Raw genomic sequence first — 7,778 nt, forward strand, 5'->3', positions numbered from 1 at the left:
ACTTCCCAACAAAGCCCCTGCATCTGATCTCCACAGCGTGGATGTTTGCAACCCTGCCTGCCTCCCTGCACTCTGCTGCCAAGTCAGAGTACTTGAGCTGCTTGAACTCATTTGCGGCTGGTATCCATTCCTCACAGGGGACAGTGAGTTTGATGATAGCGCCCTTGCGTGTAGCTGAGGACCACAAGACGCAGTCTGTTCTGAATGTGGGCTTTGTTATCTTCAGTGGAGAAAACAGCTGTTTACCTAGGTCAACCCTCATCTCCCATGCTATGCCTACTATGCCCACTCTTATGCAGTGCAGAAGCTTTTGCTGATCTGCTGTGGTGTTGTCTGCAGGGACCCATCTCCAGGAGCTCAGCTAGCCTATAGCACCTGGTTGTGCCTTCACCTGTAGCGCCCCTGTGCCAACGCTACCTTGCACCTGACAGGATGTGTTGGAGGCCTGCACCAATGCCATTGCACAGGGGCCTTTGTCCTAATTTCCAAACTAGCAGGAGAGGTTCTGGGGGCATGGTAAGGTGTCAAAGGCTGCTCTTACTGCGAAGCTGAGCCGAGCCTGGGGAATCCGCCAAATGTCCACCCAGCTGATTACTCTGGCTGCTGTGTCTTCCCACCTTATCCATGCCTCTTGCTGACTTTGGACACGGCCTTGATGTAAAGGCTCACTTTTTCTGCCTGTATGACCTCTTCCACCATCATCTTCTTCCTTTGCTCCCTTGAGGTTTTGGACCAGATTGGTGCTGCGCTTTTCTGCCCAAAGTCTGCTCAGTTGGTTTGCACCCGACCCATGACCTCTTTGTGCTGCAACCTGCTAATGGCTCGATCCACCACTGCTTCTGCCATCCACCTGCGTCCTGTTCATATCTCAGCCTCTGCACCTCTTACCAGCTGATCCCTTGATTCCTTCAGCTCTAACCCAGATGTATTTTCTTCTGCCTGTACTGTAGCCAAGGCTGAGGGACTTCAGTGGAAGCTGAGCTGAAGCATGTTGTTACCAGAGAGGCCAGAGTTTGAAAAGCAGCAAGGGAGGCCCAGCTACTTCCTGATGAAACTGTTGACAATGCTGTCCATCCTACTGGCTGCTGCTGATAGGATTCACACAGTTTTAGTGGCCACAGATTCTGTTGGAAGAGAGTGAACTGTTTCTGTGCGATTCTCCCCATTTGTCTGTCTGAGACTTCTGCTGTGTAGTCCATCCCAAGGCTCCGGATCGATTGTTCTTCCAGCCGTGGTATTTCCTTGCCTCCTGCAATAAACACCATGCTGTTGTGTCTTGCTTCCTTCCAGAAGGACAGACTCCGAGACTCCGTGCAAGGGCCTCTTTGCAAGATGGTGGTTACATCGTCCACATAGCTTCCAGTGTTGGGAGTCATTCTCCAGATGGTAATTTCAGCCCTCTTGCCACCTGCCTGGCTCCGATCAGAATGACCTCAAAAGCTGCGAGGAACAGAATTGGTGAGATGGAGCAGCTTCCATTTGTTGACAACCTTATACAGTAAGACACCTTCGGTGGAGAAGCATATATTGAACTTGCAGAAGTACCTTGCAATAATGTTGGACATTAGAAGAACTCCAGGGCAAACTCGATCAACTTGTGTGGCAGAGAGTCATTAGCCAGGTCAAGCCACACTACATGCATGTCACTTCTTTCCCTCTTGAAGCACTGTATCTGCTCCCAGATTATGGTTGCATGTCTCAAGGAGCCTGGGAGGCCAGCCTTCTAACTCAATATAATTGTTGATCGTGAGAAAGCTGGCCATCCTTTTGGCTAGGACTGTGAAGATTTTCCCTTCTAAGTTCAGCAGGGTGATGCTCCTGAATTGGCTAATAGAGTTATTATACAGACTATATGGGAGACCATTTGGTCCTGGTGCTGACACTGACCTGGCCCTATGGATGGCAATATCTGACCTCTTGGAGGGGAAGTGTCAAAACGGGACATACAGTAAAGTGGCACTGGCTGTGGTATACCCCGGCCGGCAAGTCTAACGGTGTTTCTGTGGTTACGTTCGACTATTGACACTTTATAATACACTGTTAGAATCTTGTATACTATGACCACTGTGCTTAAAATCAGTGCGTCATAAAACTTTTGAGTCATATGTATTCTTTGGTTACAGCTTCTCAAATGAATGTTTTGGTCTCCATTGCCATTTACGAGTGTAAACTCTACATGTTTGGTTTATGGACTATTTATCAGAAGACGTCACCTTATGGGCTTTGGCGAATTGGGTCAGTAGGGCCGTATGCCCAACTGCACGTGAATGCAGCATCAGTGTAATAGGGGTGTAAGAAAATATCGATACGGCACAATATCGCGATATTTTGAACGGCGATACTGTATCGATACAAGGACGCCAAGTATCGATATTTTATTATATAAATTGAGATGAAAAAAAAGGTGAATTTTTTTTTTTTGGTACTAAAGTTGTAGTTGCTTGTTCAGCCCAGTAGATGGCGTTGTTGGGGGCATCAGAGGAAGAGATCAGGAAAGCCCCATCATTGTTTTAATCACAGGTTTATAAAGTGTAGAATGTGCCACAGTGCGACCGACACCGACTGATACTCGTCCGTAGCAAAGCAAACCCCAGTGCAGTGTGCTGGATGAGCTCGGCTTTCTACGCCGTGGAGGACCAGGAGAGACCGGGGCTGCACCTGGCGCAACCCCACTGAGGCGTCACCTGAGGCGGCTTGTCAGATCACCTAAACGGGGCAAGCCAGGCTGCGTCTGTGCCGAGCTACATGCTAATCCACACACGCTAACAGCGCCTGCACTCATGCCACCAAGCGTCCGCTCCCTCGTCAACAACACGGATTACTGCAGACTTTTCACAGCTTCTCAGCGTAGCGGAGGAGCCGCTGTGTTCACGTTGTCACGGAAACCAGGTAGAACCGGAGCACCGCGAGCGCTGCAGCCCAGCTGGAGGAGCTAATGCTACAGAGCTGACCATAGACTGTAGAGCCGACAGGCTCCGCTAGCCGCTAAGCTAACGGGAGCTGGTGTTGTTGTGGTGCGAGATGCCGCGGTAGGTCCCGCTCACTGCTCAGCACACGTGGAAATCCACAGCTGTTTGTTGTGTTTGTGTGACGGACGAGTGTCTCTCACTGCCAGTGTCTGTGTGTGACTGCAGTCTGTGTGACTGCAGCCTTTATTGCCAGACAGGACGTGGAAGCGCAGGAGTGTAAATATTATGTCAGTCTCAGATAATAAGGTTATTTCATTTTCAATTTAACATTTTTATTTAAATGTAAAACTACATATTTAATTTTATTTTTACTTGTAGGAGTGCAGCAATCTACATGTTTGTATTGAATTAATTTGAACTAGTATGAAATACAAACAATTTGTCAGATGCATATATTTGCCCATTTTGCATCAATACAAAAGATTGAAGTGAGGTAAACAGACTGAGAAGTTTGTCTTATTAGAAAACACAGATGTTAACAAAGTTTTCATTTGGTGATGAATTACTACTATCATTTAATGTAAATATAGGCCTACAACTCGGATTTTAAGATGCATAATACATTCTTAGTTTTTCAGCGAACTATGTAATATCGCACAATTTGGATATCGCAATATATCGCAATATATCGTATCGTGACCCAAGTATCGTGATACGTATCGTATCGTGAAGTCCTTGCCAATACACACCCCTACAGTGTAACGCTCCATTCCTCCTCACTGCACCGCGGTGACTTTTCACAGAGGCCACCTCGACCTGAGCCGACCAGCTCCAGTGTCTCCGGTGAGTTTCCGTGGTTTCCTACCGTCACGCTGCCACTGAACGTAAAAACATGGCGACACGACATGGCAGCCAGCACCGAGCTTACCCGCTCCATGTATATATGAATGATATGAACGACAAACTCAGAGCTTACCGGAACACTTCAGTTTGTTGATGGGGGTGATTACTGATTAATGAAAAGCATACTTTTGAACTAAATAATCGATTTTCGTGAATAGATAACAGGAGAAGTTACACAATGTCCCTTTAGGCAGAGTCATTCTAAAGACAACAGGCTTCTATTTGTCACTCACATGATAGTAAAGAGTATAAATTTAAGTTTTGGTTGAATGAAGGAAGTGAAAAGACTGCCCATAAAATTTCATAAATCTTCATGAATCATCTTACTGATAAAACAATTAACCCAGATCTTACTGATAAAACAATTAACCCAGAGGAAAACAGTACAATTAATTGATTGACATTATCACATACACATTGCCTTGACGTTGTTGTAGACTTCTAAAGGAGGTTAAAGTTTGGGGTGCTAAAATGTTATGTAGGTCAAAAATAAAGGTGACAATAAGCAACAGCTGGGCAAACCACAGAAAACTACAGGCCTGGTTATTAACATAAAACGGTATAGGCCTATATTTAAGCAGATACAGAAGATACAGATGGGCAACTAACCTATTGAAAAAAATTGTACAAAACAGCAACCCCCCCCCCCCACACACACACACACACACACACACACGCGCGCACACACACACACACACACACACACACACACACACACACACAGTCCTCCCCTCTTCCCCTGTTTCTGCTTCTCATCGGTGTCACGCTCCTTCACTTTCCGCTCTTTACACTTCAAAACACAACAGACTGAGTGAAAACAACCCGCCGTAAAATTTGCGTAACATTGCACTAAGTTTGGTGGGAACTCTCCGAAGTTTCTTGTTGAAGTTTCCACCGCGCTGCCACACAGTTAGACACATACACACACACGCACTCACACACACACACACACACACACAACCCATACACACACACGTGCGCGCACATACATGCACAAACACAAACATACACACACACACCAAAGCCCTTACACACACCGAGCCGGTAAAACAGCACAAAGCTCCGGTGAGAAGAAGCTGAGGGGCGGACAGACTCACGTGAAGCAGCGGTGGTGCTCGGATGGTTTTTCCCCTTCTCATTGTGTGAAGCTGCGGATCAGTGAGGCCACGGTGATGCAGCGCAGGGAAGCCCCGCCCGGGAGGGGGAGGACCTGAAGGGTGGTGGTGGAGGGGGGGGTACTCTTTTTTTTATTTAATTTATGTGTGGTTTGGAGTGTGGGTGTATGTAACTATGTCTGACACGACTCCAAACCCATTCTACTTGTGGACGAGCTTCTGCAGTTAACCATAATACACATAAAATTGTCAAATAAATAAATATTAAGATAGAATGAAATAAAAACGAAATGACATGAAAAAAAACAAAAAAAACAAACAGCAGCTGAGTTCCATTAGCATCACCAAAATAAATTAAAGTCGCAATTTTATTACACAACACTTTTCTGTATCACTTTTGATTTTATTTCAAGCTTCTGTGTTATCAAAAAGTCACTCTTGAGTGTTGCATATTAGCATCTGCTATACTCTGTATTGAGAATGTCTATGTAGCCTATGTTGTATCTATTCCTATCAAATAAAGCAGAAATAAAAAATAAATAAACAAGTAGCACAATGAACAAACATCCAACAGACACAACATCATCTTCCCATCTGTTGATTGACGTCCAGCATCACTCTCTAACTTTCATACTGAACATTAAATCCATTAAGTGGTTATTAGCCTACATTTCACACTAGTGAAGCTTCACTTGACAGAGTGAAAACAATGAGCAAATGGTGTGAAAGGTGTGTTGTGTGATGACTGCAGAGAATTATCAACCTAATATGCAGGTCCCACAAGATCATTTTTGTCCTTAAAAAAAATCAAATAAACAGCACTAAAAACCCGTGGGATGGTCCCAACAGCAGACACATACATGTATGAGCAGGTTGACATGGATTATTATTTGCTAAAAGGTCAGATGGTGGAGACCAAAAACAGGGCTAAAACAGAGCCAATGTTAAATTTACTGTATACAAGGTGAACAGACATAGGCTACACAATAAAATTGAAGCTCAAGCTGCGCTATAACTGCTGGATGTGTAACTAAGTAAGAAAGTAAGTCAATCTTTTTTTTAAATGACTAATAAAAACTTAACCTTCGGTAGCAGCAATACATCATACATTCAGAAGTTGCCATCTTCATTCTCTAGCACGTCTTGCCTACTACCTGATACAACAGTGCCACCTAGTGGTATAAAGTAGTATCATAAAGGACTGGATGCAACGACATTCAGTGATGATGTGCCACTGCTGTGTTCACAAATTGTTGCTGCTCCCCCCAAAGTGGCCAAAAACATGTCATTTCAGATTTAAATATTGATCAGTGCAGCTTTAAACAAAACTTTTTGTTCAGTTAATGTAGAAACATTTTTTTTTAAAGAGAGAGAGAGAGAGAGAGAGAGAAACAGCATTGTTTTTCTTACGTATGGGAAACTATTGAGTAAAAATCTAAACTTTATTTTTATGTTCACACTTTATTACCAGATCCCTGTTTAGGTGCTTCTATGTTTTACTGTTAGTGTTACAAGATAAATGACAACTAACTGATGTGTTTGGCAAACTATCTATTGCATCGCTGGCTGAGGTTGCATAAATATAAACTTCCCCTAATCCCAAAAATACAGGGCAGAGCTTGTACATCTGCTACAGAATTATACTAACTGTCTGCCTTCACTGTAAAATGAAATGTGAGTGAATCACATGAAAATAACTTTTGTAGTCAATGAATCAATGTGATCAGTGGACGTCCGCACTCATCTGACAAATTGGAACATGTTGAAGGCCCCAGAACAGCTGAGAGACACATGTTTCTCTGGCAGAGCCTGAGACAGAGAGTGAGGTCATCCTCTGGCTTCAAGCACAAAGAGGAAATGACTGTCATTGTGCAGCCGAGAGGAAGAACACATCCAATACTATGTAGTGTCATTTATTTCAAACTGTGTGTGTAGTTGTTCTGTTGCTGTGCGTGTTGGCCTGATCTGACAGCAAACAACAACAACATCAGGGGGAAGTACAGTAAGGCTGCATTGAGACACGCGATTATTGATTTGTATTAGTGAATAAACATGAGTGACAGACAGAGGACAGACAACAAAACCAACTTGACTCGAAACCTAAAAATCTGCTCTGCAGTTTCCATATAATTTCTATGTGTTAACGCTCAAAAGATCAAAGTTTATTATATAGCACATTTAAAACAAACCCTGTTACCCAAAGTGCTGTAAGAAACAGAGAAATTAAAACACTACAAAACCAATGAAATTAATAACAGTGATCAAACATAAAAAATGATCCTAATGAGAATCTAAAAGAAACTTAAAAACTGATTAAATATGAAGGATTGTTCCCGCATGATATTAGCCTGAAAATACGTTTAAATTTCGTATTTTCAAACACCTACTTTTGTTAAATTAACTTTCTAAAGATGAAAAATACCTAATAAAATCTAGTTCGATAAATTGAAGCCTGAAACATGAAATACTTACACAAACGAAGAACAGAAACTTTTGTGAAGCTGGTTTTTTAATTATATTTATACATGCCTTTAGAAAGTACAGTTGAGAAGACAGGAAATGGGGAGGCAAAGGGCTGCACGATGCAGGATTTGAACCGGGCCGCCTGCAGCGAGGACTGTAGCCTCTACACATGGGGCGCCCTCTTAACCTCTGCACCCCAAAGCTGTTTTTCTTAGTTTCATCCTATGTGACAATGCCATTACAAGCTGATTCTTAAAAGTTCCTTAGTTTCTGAAGAAAAGACATTTCCAACTTGTTTTTATTTGTCATAAATGTATTTCCTGTTGTAGCGGAACATATTCCAGGAAGGCCTGGATGACGTAACTGAACAAACACACACAGACTGTTA

General features: G+C 43.3%; 1 protein-coding gene across 1 annotated transcript in view; it reads right to left on the reverse strand.

The window, feature by feature from the left end:
• Positions 1 to 5,000, reverse strand: part of st3gal8 (ST3 beta-galactoside alpha-2,3-sialyltransferase 8) — a 28,760-nt gene extending 23,760 nt beyond the window's left edge. The window contains exon 1 of the mRNA XM_083971348.1: positions 4,910 to 5,000. The gene's annotated coding sequence lies outside the window, so the exon portion shown is untranslated. The remainder of the gene's footprint in view (positions 1 to 4,909) is intronic.
• Between the last annotated feature and the right edge of the window lie 2,778 nt (positions 5,001 to 7,778).

This window comes from Trachurus trachurus, assembly GCF_905171665.1.
Source record: "Trachurus trachurus genome assembly, chromosome: 5".
Lineage (NCBI taxonomy): Eukaryota > Metazoa > Chordata > Actinopteri > Carangiformes > Carangidae > Trachurus > Trachurus trachurus.